This window comes from Lepisma saccharinum, chromosome 4 (assembly GCF_977018435.1).
Source record: "Lepisma saccharinum chromosome 4, izLepSacc3.1, whole genome shotgun sequence".
In the NCBI taxonomy this organism is placed as follows: domain Eukaryota; kingdom Metazoa; phylum Arthropoda; class Insecta; order Zygentoma; family Lepismatidae; genus Lepisma; species Lepisma saccharinum.
The window spans coordinates 101,878,085-101,899,964 of record NC_139232.1 but is presented as its reverse complement, the minus strand read 5'-3'; the positions used below and the strand labels follow the sequence as shown (position 1 = coordinate 101,899,964).

Genomic DNA, 21,880 nt, shown 5'->3' with positions numbered 1-21,880 from the left:
TGCAACCAAATGTATTCGTCTTCTTTCACGGTACTAAATCCTCGGGATGGTGTTGAGACGTCACGAGACTTGACAATGTCTCGATCTCATCTCGTTTTTTTTTCTTTTTTTAAATTTTGATTTGATGTTTTAAGTCCACTTTATGCACAGTAAGGCTAATCGGGACTGGACCTACAGTTTAAAGTGGGATCCGAACCACCGGGTATTGAATCTGGGATCCCTTGATTACAAGGCGAACACGCTACCAGATCTCATCTCGTATAGTATGTATAAACAACATATAGGCACATAGTGTGTAGAGCCGAGCTCCGTGGGGGTGAGGCCAGGGCATGGGTGTTCTTTGTGAGTGTCCCTTAATCAATTTCATCATATTTTCACTCATCCTCATCGTCTTCATTAGCCAAAAGTGGCAGAAAAGCGGAGAAAAATAAACCAAACCAATGAACAGCGTGTAGATGCCATTAAGGCAAACAACAGTTCTTAATCTTAATAATGTATTTTTCCCCCTCTTTGATGCCACGTTTCGACGTTAAGAACCTTAGAAAAACTGGATTTTATTTATTTATTTATTTTATTATTAACCAGTCGCCTATAACAGAGCGAATGCTCGAATTACAATAGGCATTACAATTTGCTATATACAATATAATTTACATAAATACATAATACATGCTACAAACACATAGTAATTATTACACAAAACCTTAGATAAATACGAATACAAAAAGTTATACAAATATGAAAGTTACCCAAATACAAAAAATTACACACACACACACACACACATATATATATATATATATATATATATATATATATATATATATATATATATATATATACCTATATATATTACAAATTTTGAACAGAGGAGAAAACTTAAGCACAGAATAAACATGTAACAAGCCATAAAAGCTTGAGAATAATAAAGAAATTATGCAAATACAACTATTTAAATAAGAAACAGCAATAATCAATACAAAGCAAAAGTTCAAATTTGAATTCATTTATATGTATACAAAATTTATTTTTAGATTTATGAGATAAAAGCTACAAATTGTATTTGAGACTATAAATATATCACTCTAGAATTGGATCTGTTTTATTTGTATATTATATCTAATATGTTTTTTTTAAACTATATAGAAAGTTTTTAATATTAAAAGCAAAATCCAAATCAATTCCATTCAAGACAATATTATTATGTTTACTTAATAATCTAATGATTGCCTCCCCGATGGCGCAGTGGTAGCGTCGTCGCCTTGTAAGCAAGGGGTCCCGGGTTCGATACCCGGTGGGGGGCACATAATGGTTCGGATCCCACTTTAAACTGTAGGTCCAGTCCCGATTAGCCTTACTGTGCATAAAGTGGACTTAAAACACCAATTCAATCGATTAATCTAATGATTGGAGAATTTTTCCGTGTTAATATGAAAGAAGGCAGCATAGGTTCACAATAAAAAAAAAAACCTTTGCAAATATTAGACTAAAAAACACAACCTTTGTCTAAATATTCGCTTGGTATGTATGAAGAAGTCGCATATAGTTAAGTAAGTTCGGCTAAGGTTCATTTCTCAATATCAAAGGCTCGGTCTCATGCCGAAATTCTATCTTGAATTATTGCAAATGTTACGGAACTTTGGATGACCACAATGTGCCCCCTCTCCCCATTATGAATATTTCTTGCATGCATGGCCTTATTGATCAAAATTATAGTTGCAAGATTTCTAGAACACCCTGTATTCAACATTACTAGCACGTAATAACCAGCAATACTTACGGTGTACAAACCATTTCCTGTCACTGTCAAGCCAATCACACATTAATTACTCTAAATCGTCCTCAATAATAACAGGCCGGGTGTATCATTTAATCCAATCATTAATCTGTAATGGAATGCATGCATTCATCACTCTTAACGACAAAGTAGGTTTTAGGGCAACAGTTTTTTTTTTTTACAGAGCATTCTCAGAAGGCATTCTGATTGGACTTACCTGACTTTCCAGGCCAATGAGATTTGTCTTCTGAGACCCCCCTCCCTCTCTCTCCTCCAACTTCAAAACAAGAGGAAACGAAAGAAGGTGGCCTGCCATGTCATTGCATTGCACATGCTAAGTGGGGTCAGACCCAATTCTTTCTTCACTTTCAATTTGTTGGAAGAAAAAACTCTTGTCTTATGTTATTTGCACTGATTGCCTCAGGCGTTCTAAACAGAAGATACACGTGCTGAGACACGTTGACATTCATGCCAGCATATTGGACAGAGTTTAATATGGCGTTTTCAAAAATATTCTTAAATTTTATTGCACGAAACGTAACTTACAGACCTGCAATGTCAGAATTTTTTGTAGGGGCCAGGTCATTGATAAAGCTTGAACAGTAGAAACAATAATAACTAATATAAACCAATAAAATAACCAATTTTATTCCAAATGTATTATTATTATTAACAATTTTTATTATTATTAAAATTGTGGGGATACTCTTCTACTCGATATACCACATGAGTGAATATGCAGCACACCTATTTTTCATATTTGTATTTCACTTTTCATACTGTTAGTGTACTGAAATGTATAGTTATTCCATTTTGTTATTAATTTATATACACCGTGCTTAAAAAGAAGATTTAAAAGTTGCAGGGAAATTTTAGTCATAAAGTTTATGCTATGTGACTTTTCACGTAAAACTCTAATTTATGGAATTTTGAAAATTATTTGTATTAAATTGTATCTGGTTCCTGATATATTTTATCTAACGCAGGTTTTGCTTTGGCATTTCTGCTCAAATACCTAACAAACCCGAAATGTTATTGCCGCAGTAACATCTGAAGACCACAGGGAAAGAACGTCCTTGTCCATTTTAAGCCAAACTGAAGTCAAGATATTATCAGATAGCTCTGTGAAGGGTCTTTCTAACTAGGAATTGTACCAGAATACAATGTGCTTTTCCCATCCATTACGAAGAGGTTTTGATTGTGTATACAGGGAAAGAAGAATGACCATGCGAACAGAAAAATAAGGTGCTCCTGTGTAAAAATCAATAAAATGGACAGAGGTTTTCAAATGTTTTCCACCTGCCCATTTTTCGGCAAGATCAATCTACTCTTCAACATCCTTACCAATTTACTTCAATCTCCATATGGCCATTCCATTACTGTGTTCAGGTTCAAAGCATTACAAGAAACTGACACGATATAATGGACTGGTGGCTATTACAATATTCCTATTGGGACAAAATAATAGATACTGGAAAGGAATTTTAAAGCTTTTTTTTACAATGTGTCGGAAGTTACATAAAACGTTATTATCTCCATGGGTATTGTAAACGAATTACTTAGATTTTATGTAATGTGTTCTTAATTATTGGATATTATGTAACGAGTCGGTTCATAATGGCATTCGGGGAATTATGAAAAACACAAAAAATATATCGAATGCTCTGTTTATAAAAAGGAAAAAAAAATAAAACAGCAAGGTCCGCGAAAGACAAACAATTTAGAGAACTGGTGCAAGAATCCACAAACGTCAGGTTTTCTTTAGTGAAAGAAGAAACGAGGAAAGCAAATTGGGGTACGTTTTCTTTTCCGTTATTTGAGTATTTCAGTGCGTATATCATTTTTTGTCGAACATTCTTCTCTTGGCATAGGTTGATTGATTTGATTTATTCTACTTCGCTTTTTTTCCACTTCTGGCAATCGTGAAGATGAGAATGAGAGATGATATGATGGACACTTACAAGGAACACCCTGGATTCAAACCCGGGACAAATGTGCTAACCACTCCGCCATCTTGGAATGGGTGTTCCTTGTGAGTGTCCTTCATCAGTTTCATCACATCAACACTCATCCTCATCTTCGCGATTAGCCAAAAGAGGTAGAAGAACGACGCTAAATAACAAAATTCAGACCAAATCTAATTCGAGCATGGAGCAGCTCTGGACTTTAAGTCAGCCTCTAATAAATAGGTGGCAAACCTCCGTGTTGGAGGCCGGTAGCTGGTGTTGGTCACATCACCTTCACAAATGGTCAAGATGGGGGGGGGGGGGGGTTATACGTCCACATCCCTTGTCCACGTCCACGTCCTTGTCTTCACGTCATGCTGCAATGTGCGGGGAGGAAGGGGGTGTAGGGTACATTTTATGCATACGTTATACAGGGTGTTTCCGTGACCTTGAATCAAACTGGGTGGGTGGATGAGACTGACCCAAGTACCAATATGAGATTAGGAACCTCGATCTGGAAACGCTTCATTACACAGTTATGAGCTAAAACTAGTTGGGGCTGCCTATGAGAGTGGAATGAGACAACTGAAAGATGCGGCTTGTAGATTTAATATCGACATTATTATACGTTACGGTGCGTGTTCAGAATGTCGGCCCCCAGCGCCGAGGCAGGCACAACAGCGTCGCAAGCTCTGTCGCGTCCGCTCTAACATCCTTGGAGTCGTTCTGACGATATCACAGGCAACAAGGATTCTTACCAGGAGGGGATGCAAGTGGTGTCCCTCGGCTCGGCACCCAATCGTCATCCAAACTAGTTTTGGCTTGTAACTTTTTAATGACGCGTCTCCGGACCGGAGGGTTCGTTATCTCATATTGGTACTTGCGTCAGTTTCCATCCACCCTGCCAGTTTGATGCAAGGTCGCGGAAACACCCTGTATGTGTTACTTAGGTTCCCGCGCAGGTTAATCGTTAACGCTCTAGCCTTTGGTGTGAGAGGACCCCGGTATGAATTCCAAAAAAATAGCTGTTGAGTCAGCATCGAGAGGACAATATGGGTGTTACGTGAAAACAAAAGCAACGGACTTCGGTCTCGAAAACCAAAAACCAGCAGCGATGGTTTGACTATGTTTTTATGTACCAAGCCGCCACGATGGGCAAGCGCGTTGTGTCCTGGCTATTGTTCATCCCTAATAGGTACAACTGGCAGGAAAATGATTCAAAATAAAATAAGTGATGAATACGAAAAAGTGTGAAAACTTATGTTCTTGGTATGTTTTTAATAAGTAATTATTTTACATTTTTGTAAACTTTCTTTAAAGTTTTGAGGCGAGATAGAGACTGTCTTCGAGATAAAAACGAGAACGAGACGAGAATTTCTAATTCGAGGTGAAGTCGCGAATGAAACGGCTTCATCATTCTGGAGTTTAAGTGCAGTATCATTCTTAGTGAGTTTACGTGAACTGAGAAAACAAGCTCCACAATATGTTGTACAATTTGTTTTACAGTACAAGAAATCAGATATATTTATAGACAAAGAAGAGCATGAGGTAATGTAGAATTACGATTATCTCGGCTCAAGATGTTAAAGATCAAACATTGAGAAGAAAAATAATAATTGTGAAAAAAAGAAGCAAAGCTGATGTCAAAAAAATAATGATACGCTTCACTTTCAACCAAAAATGAGAATTGTGGAATCTTTGACCTTGCACGAACATGAAAGTCGGAAAACATTATTGCTTCTCATGAACTTCGGGACTGGTGTAGATTGCGAATTCACTGCGGTATAAGAAAGAGCTCCAATAGATCTATTATTGAGGAAATCAGGTCCTGATTGTGGCTAGAAGCGTTCATTCCTTTCGCCATTTGAGAACGGACAGCTAAAAGGAGAAAGCTTTAGTCAGAAGAGAAATATACTGGTCATGGAGGTGATGGACTCTACAAACATATTAAACCAAATCGACATGGAGAACACTTATCCGTAGTGTCAGTGGTCCTAAACCTTAGTGAACTCGGGGCGCGGTAAATTAGGTTTTTTATTTTTTTAAAAAAAGTCGATGCCCCGATCCCAACAATTTTACTCGTAAACTCCTTTCTAATTGTTTTTAACTAACTAACTAACTAACTCTCTAGCCTTCTTGAAACCGAAGGTTCATGGCTGCAGCAACACAGGCCTTCCATCTGGCCCTATCCTGAGCAAGATCTATATACTCTTTTCCATCCCTACCAATTTCCTTTAGATCCATCTCAACGTTATCTCTCCATCTTCGTCTTGGTCTTCCTACTGGTCTCTTACCATCAGGTTTCCCAACAAGAATCCTGTAAACTCTTCTTTCCTCTCCCATTCGTGCCACATAGCCTGCCCACCTAAGTCTTCTTGATTTAATCATTCTAATAATATCTGGACATGAATACAAATTATGTACTTCTAAATTATGTAAATTTCTCCACTCACCTGTCTCCTCATCCCTTCTAGGCCCAAATATTTTCCTAAGGATCTTATTTTCAAATACTCTCAATTTATGTTCCTCTTTCAATGTAAGGGACGAAGTTTCCCATCCATATAATATTACAGCCAAAATTACTGTTTTGTATATTTTAACTTTTAGTCTCTTAGATACAGGGTGGGAAATAACCTTTTGCTAGGGGTCCACAGTAAAAGGTAACAACAATTAAGAAATTATGGTAATACCAAATGTTTACTACGACAAATGTGGTTACAAAAACAAAATTAAAAGCTAGTATGTCCGCCGCTTGCTTCTCTCACAGCACGAAGACGATCAGGGTAGGAGCTCAGAAGATTTGCAAACAAGTCTGTATTCCATTCCTTGTCACGGAGGACTTGTTCCAGATGGAGTGTTGCCCGGGAATAGCGGTCCGGTCCACGTTCCACTATCATCAAGGACTCAACTGCATCCTTTAGAATAGCCCCAAAGTGCTCCGCTGCATTCAGGTCCGGTGATGCACCCGGCCATTCAGAACTGATGAAGAAGTCAATGCCACTTCGCCGAAGAAGGTCTTGGTTAGCATTTGCCTTGCAGCAAGGTGCTTTGTCGTGAACTAACTTTTAATTTTGTTTTTGTAACCACAATTGTCGTAGTAAACATTTGGTATTACCATAATTTCGTAATTGCTGTTACTTTTTCCAGCAGACCCCTAGCAAAAGGTTATTTCCTACCCTGTATTAAACGAGGAAACAAAAGTTTATGAAGAGAGAAGTAATATGCATTTCTTGAATGAAGCCTGCTTTTTATTTCCTCTTTAATATAATTTTCATTTGTTAATATTACTCCTAAGTAATTGAATTTAGAAACTGGTTCAAATGAGTTGTTATCAATAATTAGATTTTGATTATTACATAACACTTAGTTTTCTCTTTCCTAACGTCGAAACCTATCTCTTTAGCTGCTTTGAAAAATATTTTGGCATTATTCTTTATTGTATTTACATCATCCCCCAGTAAGTCTACATCATCTGCATATGCTAACAGCTGAGTCACACCGTTTAACTTTACACGTTAATTAATGTGTGCCCTAGAAAAGCCATCTTTCCAGGTTCTGGCCAGCTCGGGCTGCAAGTCGTTTCAACCTTCTGGCTCTGACTCCAGAATAGCCAGTCCCTCAACCTCCAAACGTCCCCCGGATAGACTGTTTCATCCATCACGGCCTCTAGCACGAAAGTATTTCCTGTGATCGCAGTCGAGAGAGAGAGAGAGAGAGAGAGAGAGAACAATTTAAATTCACGCACCTATTACCTTGGGTATATTAAATCAATCATTCGGAACAAAAACATATCCTTTGCTATCACTGTGGCTTGGTAACAGTAAGAGAGTAAGCATTAACGTTCTGTGTAAACACTAGCTCACGCAGGATTTTGTTTATTTCTTTTTCTTCAGGATGGGATGGAATTGTAAAGGTGAAGTATTAAGCATATCGCCCACTGAGACGCAAGGGAACGCGACAACAGAACTTTTGTTGTCTGCTTCTATTCAAATCAAATGGTGTAACGCCAACGACAGGGAAACGCGCGGAACTGAAGCGGAATTTCCTTGCCACAAGTCTCCGGGCTATCTCAACGGTTATCACCCAATGAGACGACGGAAACGCGTCTGTTGCTTTCCGTTGCCTCGTCTCAGTGGGCGTTAAGCTTTACATAGCTGCGTTCAAAGACAAAACTGATAATTGGGGGTCATTTTAAGAGGGGTGTGAAATTACCACTTCGGTTTTCCGTGAGTTCTTTACTGTTTTCATTTGAAAATTTTGATTTTTCCAATATTTCGGGAAGGGATGTAACTCCATCAGCCCCCCCTTGCGCACGCCAGTGTGTGTAAGATCAGGGAACTTCAGGAAGGCAGGAATATTGTCAGCGTAAAACCATGATACACTTTCTAAACAAGTTTACATGCGTCGGCCTAACCCTTAGCCGAGACTGTCCAAAAATTATATAACTAGAAAGATAAACATTATCGAAAGCCTTCCGAGTATCATAATAGGATGTGCTCAACGTTACAGATTGTGAATCGAGGCCTGTTCAGGTTAAGATCAGTTCACTTGTTTCAATACCGGTATTCTGGTAGTTAAGGGTGAGGAAAGGGATAAGATAAGGTGGTCCCTTTGTCTTCGTTCCCGCCTTAAGATTTTCCCGCCATCGAGTTCTCCCGCCGCTGGAGAGAAAGAGATATATGAGAATCCCAGTGACCTAGTTTGCGTTACATAAGGCTAGAGGCGTCGTGATTGGTCGCCGCTGCAAGAATCATTTCTCCAAACCCGAGAGCTCGGTCGACCACCTCGTCACAACACTGTTTAACCGTCTCGTTCAAAGTGTTACCGTCTGCTTGGTCCGCAGAAGAGAAAGTGTTCGCGCAGTGCAAGTAGCAACTCTGAGGACGAACCGAAATAGCTCTGCCGAAGAAGGAAAGCTTATGCAGGAATGCTCGGTTTCTAGGTAAGGAAGAGAGTTAAACAAGAGGACCGCGTACTTTTTGTTTTCATCTTGCATCAAGATAGAAAAGTAGAAGGCAATATCGGTAGCAGTTCTTCTTATAGTTGTCATGTTTATTCACTCAAAGCTTTAAAAATGCAATATTCAGTAAGTAGAAAAATATTTCAGATAAAAATTATAGTACTTAACGAATATTATTAGCTTAATTGAAAATTATTTTTACGTCCTGAAGTAGATATTCTCTCTAATTGGACCCTTAGCATCTTAAAGATTCCACTTTATATTTATATTACTTTGCCTATATTGCAGCCTGAATTGTGCAACTACTCAAGTCTATATATTAACTTAGCCCTTAGCCAAATTATGTTTCTTTTCACTTCAGTTTCTTCACTGTTCTGTTCTAAACATATTTCTCCAAATCTTACATTGCTACTAGTAATAATTAACGCTATTAATACTTTGAGTTGCAGGCGACAGATTCATTTGTGTGTGTAAACAAACTTAAGGTATTTCACGTACAGACTATCGTAACGAAATTTTGCAAGAATCAAGCAAGTCCACTTTATGCATCAAAAGGCTAATCGAGACTGTACCTACAGTTTAAAGCGACATCCGAATTACTATGTGACTGATAAACAGATACTTGTGCTTACTGTACACGTGCTGACCTGAGGTCATGTATGAATGTGCACATGTTTCATATACATTTACGACAATGCCAATGGAAGGTTTTACATCCAATTTCTTCGGTTGGCTTGGGAGATGTCTTGTCGAAGATTAAGGTTTTAGTGGTTAGTAAAAACTAATGCAATGTTTGGTATAAAACTTTGTCTCTCAAGCCATCGTCGCGAATTTTAAATGTTTCTAAAGACAAAAATGAACTCCACTTTCACGGTCAGTTCAACTGTGCTTCCTTCAAACGGATTTTGGCAAAAATACGAACTTTCATTTTTGAAAGATGTAATGTGAAATGTAACAATCTTATTACATTTCTTTCAAAAGGATTGTCTCCAAAATACAAGTATTTGCACATCAGTTTCTTTAATTTGTATTTTTCGTGGGTCCGTCTACGAGCATACTATTCGTCGACCAGTCACGGAAATTGATTGCCCTAAACCTGGACTTTCTAACCTAACCACATATGCATTATTAAAACTAAGCGGAATTGTAATAAGCGCATGTGTGGTTAGGTTTGGAGGACCAGGTTTAGGATTAGCAATCAAATTTTGTGACTGGTCGACGCAGAGTGTAATCGTACCCTGTTAATTTTCCTCACAGTTTCAGAACTCTATGCATCAAAATTCGAAGATATTTACCTGAAAAACATTATTATGAGTTCGTGAAAGAATAGTTTATTAGAACTTTTGAAATTAGATTGTAAAGTATTATTATCTAATTAATAACAGCTTTATTTTCCATCAAATTACCAAGTATAAAAGATAATAAAATATCCACTAGTTTTTTTTTAGTTATTCATGAGCTTTGTGACAAGAAAATCAAGACAATCATGTGTCGACATCTTTGGGCAAATATGTAATCTTTGACAGAGCAAACTGCAGACAACGAGAATAAGAACTGCAGTGCTCTTGTGGTAATAGATAAAGATGCATGCGTCCTTTCGGCACTCTAATCTACCCATGTCTCTCCGGAGCAGTGTGTCCCTGTGATTTGTATGTCTAATGTCTATAGTAAAGATTTATCCATCACTTTACGATAAATTTGTGAGAACCTAGACCTGTAGAAAATATAACGATAACGCATTAATATTGCACAAAACTTTTTTTATGCAGCATAATAACATGTAAGAAATGTCTTCAATATAATCATTATTCGAGAATAACCGTTGCAGCAACAACCTCTGCGGGCCAAGACCTACCTGCTGACTGCCGGCCTCACTCCCACATGACTCAGCAGAGATGGGTGATCATCCAAACAGTTGCAGGGTGACGTGTGGCCAACACGACGAACCCCCAGTTGTCGTTGAAGGTCTCCATGACCGGCTTACACTACCCATTCGCAGCTTTCCAATTTCCAATGGTGGGTGGCCAACGGTCCCATACACTGGCCGAAATCTCAGGAGAGAAGTACTTATGCTTCCAACCCAAGCAGACACGAACCAGTTCGCGTCCGGTAGCCCTAGCCCAAAAATCTGAAGCCTTAGACTGCACGAGCACGTTGAAGGACCATTATTTGATAAATCACTTGTTAATCTTTCAGATTTCACTATTATTGGCACATTAGAACATTATTCAAGGCATTTCAGAAAATGTTCTAATTATTTTCTGTGCATTTTTTAAAGTCCACACTGTGGTATTTAGAAGTTATGAATCCTCCTTGCAGAGATAAATGTAATATTTGAGTCAAATAAGAGGATGAGGGATTGGTTTCCCTTACTAAATACGCCACTAATTGTTCCTGCATTACGTATCGCGGCTTTCTCTATATTTCGGCGACTCCGCAATTTAGATTCTATCCTGATTACCTATCGGCTCATAAAGTGGTCTTACAAAGCCAACATTGTGCAGAGGGACAAAGTAAGTCTTGCCTTTGACATGCGAAAGAAAGCAACAAAAAACTACAGCTTTTTTTTCTGTTTCGGTAATTTTACGTCGCTTTTCTACCTCTTGGGGTAATTGCGGCTATGGGGATGGACAGATGGTGGGTCTAACATATATGCATGCCTTGACCAGGGTTCGAACCTGAGACATTAGTGCGTGACGCTGACCACTCTACCACGGAGTTCGTGGAAACGAAAGTTGGCTACAAATCTGTCGTGCGTATACGCACACACAAGCATTGCGAGTAATGATGTAACGAACAAGAGTGCAGAGTACGGAAGCTTTCTGCAACCAGTTAACTATAATTTGGCAACGCTCATAGCTTGGTAATTTCGTATGACCCATATTTTCAATGCAGATTCGTTCTGCGGGTTGCATAATTGCTGCAAAAGGGGTTACGTAAAAGACACTGCGGAAAACTGCAGGACAAGGTACGGCTAAACCTCATATTGTCCCAGATGGGAATAATCTCTACCATAAACGTGGATGCCGTGGCTCGAGAATAATCGCTTTGAATGTGCCAATTTGGAATACATACAGGTGAGGCTGTTATTGGTAGTGAAAGGTGATTGGTTTTCTGGAAATAACGCCCCTCTGAGTTTTTTTTTAATACACGCTCGATTTTTAGTAATTCTGTACAGAAGCATTAGTGGCAAAAGTAACGAACATGAGAAAGCATTAATCCTTGATATGCACTAAAGATTTATATAGATCCATACTTTTTCATGTCACAAAAAAGAAATTAAAATAGAACGCATTTCATGATTTCACAAAACAGACAAAATACTAATATGAAATACAGTAAGTGCATAATATGATACATTATAAATATTTAATGGCATTTTAATTAGAAAAAAAGTACGACTGTTGCAATTTATCGCTTCATATTAGATGAAAGAGTAAGCAAAATTCCCCACATAACAGTTATTCATGTGCATGATCTATGATGTCCTTCGTTCTGAGCGAACGGCGTCAACTCTCAAGACACTTTCCAAAAATCATGTGCGTGAGTTCAAGACAAATTCGGTTATTGTTCACCTTGACTTATTTTGCATATTGTGAGTGGGTTGTATATGGTTTGTCGCGTTCCAATTTTGGCAACTATTAATATGTCCCACGACATTTTTGGTCAAGGAAAAATAAGAACGTTCATAAATATGCACACTATGTATTCTTTAAACTTTGTATAGAGAACAAGGTTTACCCATTCTTTTATTAGGCAATGCCAGTGCCTTTAAGGATGTTGCAATTTAGTGATAGAACTTGTGACTTGTGAGAGAACTATTATTATTATTATTAGCTACACAAAACGTGGAATTGACACATGAATACTTTGTTTTCTTCTGATAAAACCTAACTGTAGGTTACATTGTAAGTATTGACGAATTTCGTGATCTACATGATGTATTACAGTCTGTTAATGATCAGTTCGAATTTATGGTAAGACTTAGTTTTGTTGCGCTTGTTCTAACATGTACTACGTAATGACGATTACTCTTAGGATGATGCCTTAGTGTAGTTTTCTTCCATATAATACATTGGTCCTTGATATGCACTAGATTATTTGATTCAGTTTTATAATTTTTTCCCTTTCTTTGTTTCGTAACTTGTAAATGACTGATAATCTCTTGGAGTGGATACATCTAGCTTAGAGGCGCCTCCCGGTGGCACAGTGGCAGAGCCATCGCCTTGTGGCCAAGGGGTTCGATAGCCGGTGCAGGTAAATTGTGTCGATTCCATTTTAAACTGGTCCAGTCCTGATTAGCCTTTCTGTGCATAAAGTGAACTGAAAAAGAAACTCATACAAAAAATGCAGCTTACACTGAGGGCTAGGATACACCTTAGGGCAGTTAACAATCCTCTGTAAATGCTGTCGCCAACAAAAGTCCATATCAGCTCTTTGAGGTCCAAAGATGCCTCATTGAGTGAAACGTCAGCGCATAGAGTCCCATCGCCGATGCTGTCTGGTTTCCTGGACCGAAACTCCAAACTTCTCTTTAACATAGATATTTGAGCCCCCCCCCCCCCCATGGGATTGACCGGGACCGCTCACACTCTATGCTAGATGCTAGAGCGTTAACCATTAGGCTAGGCAAGACAGCTACATTTTATCTATATATACCGTACATAAATAATATATTTCCACACACACACACACACACACACACGTGCACATTACACCCTGCCATGAGGCACATTTAGAAGGATATGGAGGTAAGGCCCCACACGATCTCTATCTAGGCCATTTGTGGAGGTGAAGTGATCAGCACCATACTCCAGCCGCATTTACCTCACCAGGGTTGCCCCCAGGCTGGGTGAATCCTAGTGCCGCTTCGTACGGGGACAAGGCCGGAAAAATTCCGCCCTTATATCACCCACCCCGCTGGAATCGAACCCGGGTCTCCCCCTGGCAGTCATACACCTTACCGACTAGACCACCGCGGCTCCACACACACACAACGATAAAGCATGAGTAAGAGTCAAAGCACCATACTAGCCAAGATATTCAACAATGAATTGTTATAGTTTGAATATACCTAACAATGACCAACCTACATTGTGTACAGTAGCTCTGACACAGACAGAATTCACTAATACTTCCTGGTCGCCTGATAATTTTACTTGTTAGCTTAGGAGTGTTTGTTGTTTTCCGCATCATATTTTGCCATTTGCCCACTGTTTGCCTTTGTCTATTTTTGTGCACTTTCACCTAAGACACTCTGCACTTCCGCTACAGGGCTAGACATCAAAGTTTACCTCAGAAGAACTAGGGTGCAGGCGATGTGGACGGGAACTGCGGACCCCGTAGATTGAGCAAACTGAACCGAAGTGAAGAACTCTTCCATTTCTGGTATGTATATTTTTTTTATATCTCGGTAATATTATCTTTTGGAATTTTCCTGGCATTTCTGTAGACGTTCATGTGTATTCATTGGCGTCACTTTTACCCTTATGTGCAAGACCCGGTTCAGGGAAAGCATAAATAGTTTTGACAAGGGTGGTAATGCGGAAAAACACACGAGAATGATATGATCTAACAGCTCTAACTATAGATCGGCATCCCTTGGGACGTAGCAGCGTTAACGCTCTCGCCTTGTAATCAGGCGGCCCTGTGTTCGAGCCACATTCCACAAAGGTTCAGATCTCACTAAAAACTGTAGGTCCAGTCTCGATTAGCCTATATGAGCATGAAGTGCATGCACTCTGTACAAACTTCAACAACAAAGAACAACAACAAAGAGCAACAACAAACTTCAACAATTACACACCACATTCATTGTTGCTGAAAGTAATTGCACAGTCGCGTTTTAAGCCTGACGCAATGCAAGTACGTGCACGCACGATCGCGCGCACACACACGCACACCGACCAATATTAATAGCTTCCCTTCCAAATATAGAAATCTCAACCGTAACACGATGATGAATTTCCTATTAGAATTTCAAAATTACAATTGAAACCTATTTACAATATAACTAGCATTTCTTTCTTTCAACTATTGCAGTCACATTAAGTAATAGGCTGAGTACCCTCCAGCCAACCTAGAGCGCCAGGGGCTTTCAATCAGAGAGTAATCGGTACTCTCCGGTATTGGTTGACCGACCATGCATCAAAATAACAATTAACTTCATATTGACTAAAAAAATGGACTGTTATTGTCTGGAACCAGAACTGGTTCATTATGATGATACAGTAAACCCTCGTTAACACGAATCGCAAGGGACCGAAAAATCAAGAGTTCGTGTTAAAAAAAAATCGTGCTAACCGGGGACTCAAATTTTATTGTTGCAATATAGTTCTTTCTACACATTAACCATTTACAATATGTATTATGTATGTCATCATAGAAAACACTACTATAGTAATTAACTTTTTAAAAAAGTACTCGTAGATCATTTTCTGGTGAAAAATTTCTGTATATTGCGCTGTCGCAGACGGGAACGCAAATGCCTGATAACTTCATGGCCAACTGTACTCATCGCTTCCGTAAAACTAGCAGTCAATTCGGATCAATGTCGTACTGGCTACGTTTTAAAGAATAGAAAAACACATTTGAACACATTGTTGATCTGAATCTGTTGGTTACAATACTGTATAAGTTGATTGTTGGCAAGATGAGAGAGATTTTTGAGCGAATTCTTACATACCTAGCAGTGGAACGACAGGGGAACAACAGCAAAAAAATTATGAAAAAGTTCCTGTTAAATGAGATCTAATGACGCAACGGACTAAAAAACAGTTCGTAATTCGTGGTAACCGAAATTCGTGTTAACCGATAAAACGTTCTATAAGATATAATACATCCCTGCCGGGACCAACATTTTGTTCATGTTAACCGAGTGTTCGTCTTAAGCGAGTTTGTGTTAACGAGGGTTTACTGTAATTACTAACCCATATTACACATTCAAAGTATCTACAACAGTAATGAAGTAATCAATTATCTCGTTTATAAGACTAGCTTATCACATGAGAGAAAAGTTATTCTTGTGGGGTATTAATTTAACATTAACTATTATAATATCTATATTGTTGATATTACTATAAGCATGTTCTAGCAATGGGGGTAAGGGGGGCCACCACGAGGGAAGTGAATGTCAACCCAAATTTCATACATATAATTTAATTTCATTCACAGTACTTTATGTTAGTTATTATAAGGGTATCGCAGGAACATGATAACTTCAAACTGAAGGAGTGTTGTTGATATTATTAGGAGAATATGTCTCATTTGACCTCCTGGAAAAATACGTTGCTCCTCACTCCCTGGAAAACAAAATCCTGCGGACGTCCATATCCACATGTCTGCCCCAATCTCACAACAGTATTAATTTACTGCATTGTATTTTAAATATAGCCTAGTATACCTTACTGGGTCTACTCGATGGCACAGTGGTAATCCATCGATATACTGTGTTTATGTAAAGCCTTCCTTTCTTTGGAAAGTTTTGAGTTTGTTTTAAGTCATCCTGATGCAGAAATAAAGTATGTGGGACCGGAATTACAGTCTAAAGCGGAATCCAAACCACTAAGTGCCTCCACCGGGTATAGAACCCGGAACCCCTTGATTATAAGGCCATCAGGGAAGTTCTTGTTTGCTTCGAAATGGTTGTGATCGTAGTTCATTGTTGGTTGAATTATTCTACAATTTTGTTTATTTGTAACAACTAGGTTAACCGTGATAATTAAATTTCATTAATCGATGACGTAAACAACCACTGAAGCACGCTACAATTCAATTTACAGTTAATTATTGTCTTCGATATTGAATTGTTGGATAATAAAACTCCTTTGTCTGACGTAGTGAAGGGTTATGAAGTCGGTTTACGTGAACTATGAAACGCTTATCCTCCACAGAAAATTCAAATCAACACCCTTAATCACTAAACCACGTGGGACATTGTGCAATATCCTGCATATGCTATGTAAGTTGATATTAAGTTAATTACACAATAGAAAAAATCTTTCAAAGGGATTACGATATTGTTATAGCATTTATTTGACTTTTTATTGTGGTTATGAAATATTAACTATACTTTACTTCTCTTGCACACTGTTAAAGTGCGCACAATATACCGGCTTGGCTTTTTATGACAGGTTTTACACAGCGATTGTTGTGCAAAGTGCAGCCAATTGTAACCTTGGAAACAACTTCCTGGTGAGGTTTGTTGCTTAACACATCTTGAAATGTTAGCCTAAAATGTGTCATGAATCCCGGCCAGGGCATGAGTGTTCTTTGTGAGTGTCCCTTCTTCAATTTCATCATATCATCCCTCATCCTCATCTCTGCGATTAGTCAAAAGTCGAATAAAAGTGAAGTGAAATAAACTAAATTCAATCAATCAGAAATGTGTCGCATACGTTCTCTCAAATAAATTTACGGCAAAAACTGTATATATAGAGAGATGAATTATTATCAAACTTGAAGGTCAAATTTCAGTACTAACTCAGAGGTTACATCTAGCTTAACATCTTAAAGTAAATATCTTGGTTCATATTTCGAATGTTCACCCAGTTCCGTGGCCAGAATTCAAGTCCTTGATGGCGTCATGTAAAAGGGAGGGGTGCCGGGTTCGATAGATTGTGGAGGCACATTGCACAGTGCTTCCGCTCCTACTTTAAACTGTAGGTCCAGTTCCGATTAGCCTATCTGAGCATAAAGTAGACTTAAAACAAAATTGCATCGAAAAGAGCTGTATCCATGCCTCTGTATAAGTTCTACGGAAATAAATAATTTCGTGTTGTACTTCAATTCGTACAATAGAGTCCTCCTCGGTGGCCATGAGGTCCAAGGCACTGTTCTTTGGACTCCGACTGCGGAACGGCACGGGTTCGAGTCCGACTGGGTTCAGTCTCCGGGTTCTCGGCCTGTGTATAGGACCGGTGGCAATCCACCATCGTGAGGAAATTGGGGAGCTACGAGTGAGTAGCGTAACCCGGTCATGAATATATCCTATAACGGCTGGAGGTTCGACGTGCTGACCCTGCGTCAACCTTTTACCGGTTGAAGATCTCCACACCTCTAGGTAGGATCGTGGGAGGGAGACTGGCAGTCGGGAGATAGGCCAAGGCCCTTCGAGGGCTGTGGAGCAACAGGTTATTATTATTATTATTGTACAACAGAAACAAGTATTTTGCCTATTTGCCTATTTAATTTTGGACTTGGCTAGTCTTTCCGGATATATATATATATATATATATATATATATATATATATATATATATATATTAGACGGTATAGACCTTGTGCGAATTAACGAGGGGGAGCGGGTTGCTGAGGTGGGGATGGATTTCCCCCACAACAAAATTTATCTCCAGCAAAAATAAAATAATTCTTATCCCTGGCAGGGATATTTTAACGCCCTCAAAGAAAATGGAATTGAATGCATATATATACAATTTCTTAATTATGTAACCAGTGGTAGCGTCTTCGCCTTGTAATCAAGGAGTCACGGGTTCGATACCCGGCGGAGGCACAAGTGGTTCGGATCCCACTTTAAACTGTAGGTCCAGTCCCGATTAGCCTTACTGTGCATAAAGTGGACTTAAAACACCAAATAAACAACAATCCTAATTATGTAACAATCACTAATCTTCCAGTCATCAAAAAATTCCTGCCGAAAAGTGTGCAGCCTTGTAGATTAAAGGGGATTCTGCAACTTACCAACCTCACCGAACGTGTGTCGAAGTGTGCAAAAGAAACTTCAATATGCTAACCAAGGCAGTAATTCGTTCTACTACAAAACATAAACTAAACGTAACGTTCCAACCTTCTAGCAAGGTCTTCTTCAGACTTTGCACCAAGTACAAATGTAACAAGATACAAAAACAGGACTATATATATATATACAAACATTACTCCCCTCCAGACTATTAGTCAGTGCAGAGTCTGAAGAAGACCTTGCTAGAAGGTTGAAACGTTACGTTTAGTTTATGTTTTGTAGTGGAATGAATTACTGCCTTGGTCAGCATATTGAGTTTTTCATATCATGGAAACAAGGCTTAATGGTGTTACAAGAAACTTGTAGCTGGGTTAGATGGCAATACAAGCTTTTGTTGTTACTAGTTCCAAAGCTTTTTTTGTGTATGAGTTAGGGGTTTCTTCGAATGTAAATGTAATAATTGTTTCTAAATTACGAGTAAATGTTATCAAAGATTTAATGATCTAGGTTAGAACCGATGTTCTAAGGTACGCAGTAGTTTAGTTTACTTATCTGTTAGTTGGTAACAGATAAGTTCCCTTATACAAATCTGCCATTGAGTGGGCATCCCCCTCAAAGCAAAAGCTCACAGTGTGTATATTTTGCCAATACTGCTATTGTTGATTCAACAGGTGGAAGCATTTCAAAACCATCTGCAAAGTTTAAACTTGAGGCGACAAACACCAAATCAGCATGAGTTGTTTTGCGTTGTTTTCGGGACGGTGAAACCACGTGCAACAGCCACGTTGTCTTCGGACAATACCTCTTCGGGTTTTTCAGCTGATGTAAGCGAGAAAGTTTGTGAACACGTAACTCAGACATCTGAACCCAGATGGAGGCAAAAGTGGCACAAGTGTTCGATTGGGAAAGAACAAGGTAAACACTCGGTCACGTGCTTCAGACTCTTTTAAAAGAAAAAAAAGTGCCCTTTCTTTCTGTGCGCTACTCCCATTCTCCCAGTGCAATAAGTAATTAAGGCGGAAATTCCAATACGGTTTCTTAGAACGCTCTCGGTTGAGTGGGTAGAACCCGGCGCGAGATATCGGGGGCGACCAACACGGTCTATGGCTTCCTCTGTAAGGTTATAATGTTTAAGGCACCTTTCAGACCTAAGCGACACGCGACTCGGGGATAAGGTGACTCTATTTTTAAAAAAATCAAAACGGAACATTTTTCAGATTTCCCTGAAGTAGAAACCTGACGGCAAAATGTAACATTTTAATATATAAATTGTATCGTTATAAATACATATTTTTGAGAACTAACTAAATAAATACTGTGTTAATAACTTACATAATATGGTGATATCACTAGAAGTCATCCATTGATATTTTGCCGAATGAATCTTCTTTAGTACATCTTTCCTTTCAATTTAACATTTTGTAAAAGTTTACACACGTGTGGTTAAAGTTTGCGTATAGCTTTCTAAGTTCGTACTGAAGAGCATTGTGGTCACTTGTCTAGAAACCATTCACGTACTAAAACACTACTTCAGTGGGGACATTAGTTCCAGGTAAACACAGAAAAAACTGCAATACTTTAAATAAATTGGAATATGGAATATGTAAAATAATTTCTATCCAACAACGCCATAGTTCATAATAAAAGTCGAGGTGTTGCAGTAATACTATTCCGATAAGTCCCCAGTTCGATACCCGGTGGAGGCACATAGTGGTTCGGATCCCACTTTAAACTGTAGGTCCAGTCCCGATTAGCCTTACTGTGCATAAAGTGGACTTAAAACACCAAATCAATCAATCAATTCCGATAAGTCATTGTTACCAAGAAGGGACGTCCTGGCATCCCGTTTTACGTTTTAAGAAAAAAGCGGCAGAGAGACTTAAAAAAAAGAGGTACTGCCCCGGCTTATACGGGATGGCTTACACGGGCCACCACCAGTCTCCCAAATAAAGAATTCACCACGCATGCGCGTTCGCCAGACCGAGACGACACGATAAAGCTAATTGCGAAAACTGTCCAGTCCGAGTGACACGGAAACGACAAGCGACACGTGCAGCTTGTTCTGTCGTCTCGGTACGTAAGGTTGCAATTATTTCCAAGTGATGCTTGTTGTTCCGGTCTGAAAGCACACTAAAACAAATGTTGTTTGTTGTACAAATCAATTAACGTTGCTGTTGGTTTTATTTTTTTGTTAGGAAGTCTATGAGACATACAATTTCACAATTTCTGATGCTACTAATGATAAATTTATTTAGTGTTTTGGGGAGAAAATACCAAATGTTTCTTTCATATACGCACACTCGAAGACCAAGATGTCGCCAATCTCAGGTCTCTATGGCCAATAGTGTGAAAGTTGATTGATTGATTGATTGATTTGGTTTATTTTACTTCGCAATTCTGCCATTATTGGCTAATCGCGAAGATGAGGATGAGTGATTATATGATGAAAGTGATGAACGGACACACAAAGAACATCCATGCCCAGGCCGGGATATGAACCCGGGACCTCTGGCGTCCTAGCGATGTGTGATAACCACTTCCTCGCGGAGGACAGCTGATCGTATGAAAGTAAGTCGGCTTTCTTGAAGAAATTGTGTGTCTCTTAATAAAGGTAGTCAGCGTATCTCTTTTTGGCGTCTTAGCCCAAAGTCCGCTGCTTTTGCTTTCTAGGAGCCTTCTAAATTATTGTTCTCACTATGCTGGGTGAACATTATATTGAATTTCTTTGTTTGTTTGTCTTGTTGTGTTAAGTCCACTTTATGCACATATAGGCTAATCGGGACTGGACCTACAGTTTAAATTGAGATCCGAACCACTGTGCAATGTGCCTCCATCGGGTATCGAATCCAGGATCCTTTGATTACAAGCGAAGACGTTGGGGTGAATATTGAAATTTTCGTTCCCAATCAGGTACCTCTCTCACCAGAGACTTGAGCGCTAGGCGGACGATTTACAAAGTTTGTGCATCCAGTTGTCCACATTATGAACTCAGTCGGAAAGGTTTAAGACACACATGTAATTGACTTTTCATGAGTGGAGCACAAAATTAAACTAAATAACTCCAAAAATGAAGAAAATAATTATGGATTAAGGGCAGCGGAGGGAGTAAACTAACAACAAGTCGTCAATTGACTAAAATATAAATTTAAGGTTCATTTTCCTTTCCCATCTTGACTTAGACGATAATCCCTCCCAGGGCGTCTAAAACTAACAATAAATCGTTCACTAACGTGTAAAAGACAAATACCTCTACTTGCCAACTAAAATGAACACGTCTAAAACTAACATACGATTCTGCCTAAAGATGTCTAAAATTAGAAGCTCGCACCGGAAACAAGGTGTGAAACTAACCTTTCAACAAGCCGAAAAGGCGACAGTTAAAATAAAGGTCCCACGAGAGAAGGTCGTTACTCCGCCACTGGAAAAAACTGCACCGGCTTTGGAGGAAGAAATAAAATCGAGGTCTGTAGCCATTAAAAGTCAATCTTAACGGTAAAACA

The 21,880-nt window shown here is 38.9% G+C and overlaps 1 protein-coding gene across 6 annotated transcripts in view; it reads left to right on the top strand.

Moving 5' to 3' along the window:
* Nucleotides 1–21,880, top strand: part of LOC145986678 (fatty acyl-CoA reductase 1-like) — a 125,532-nt gene that overhangs the window by 37,841 nt on the left and 65,811 nt on the right. For 2 of the 6 annotated variants that reach the window (XM_083120977.1, XM_083120978.1), the window contains exon 2: nucleotides 13,958–14,071. The exons of 2 other annotated variants lie outside the window; for them this stretch is intronic. The gene's annotated coding sequence lies outside the window, so the exon portion shown is untranslated. Of the gene's footprint in view, nucleotides 1–8,513; nucleotides 8,666–13,957; nucleotides 14,072–21,880 lie in introns of those variants that run through there. 2 more of the 6 variants (XM_083120976.1, XM_083120979.1) reach the window with 2 other exon arrangements.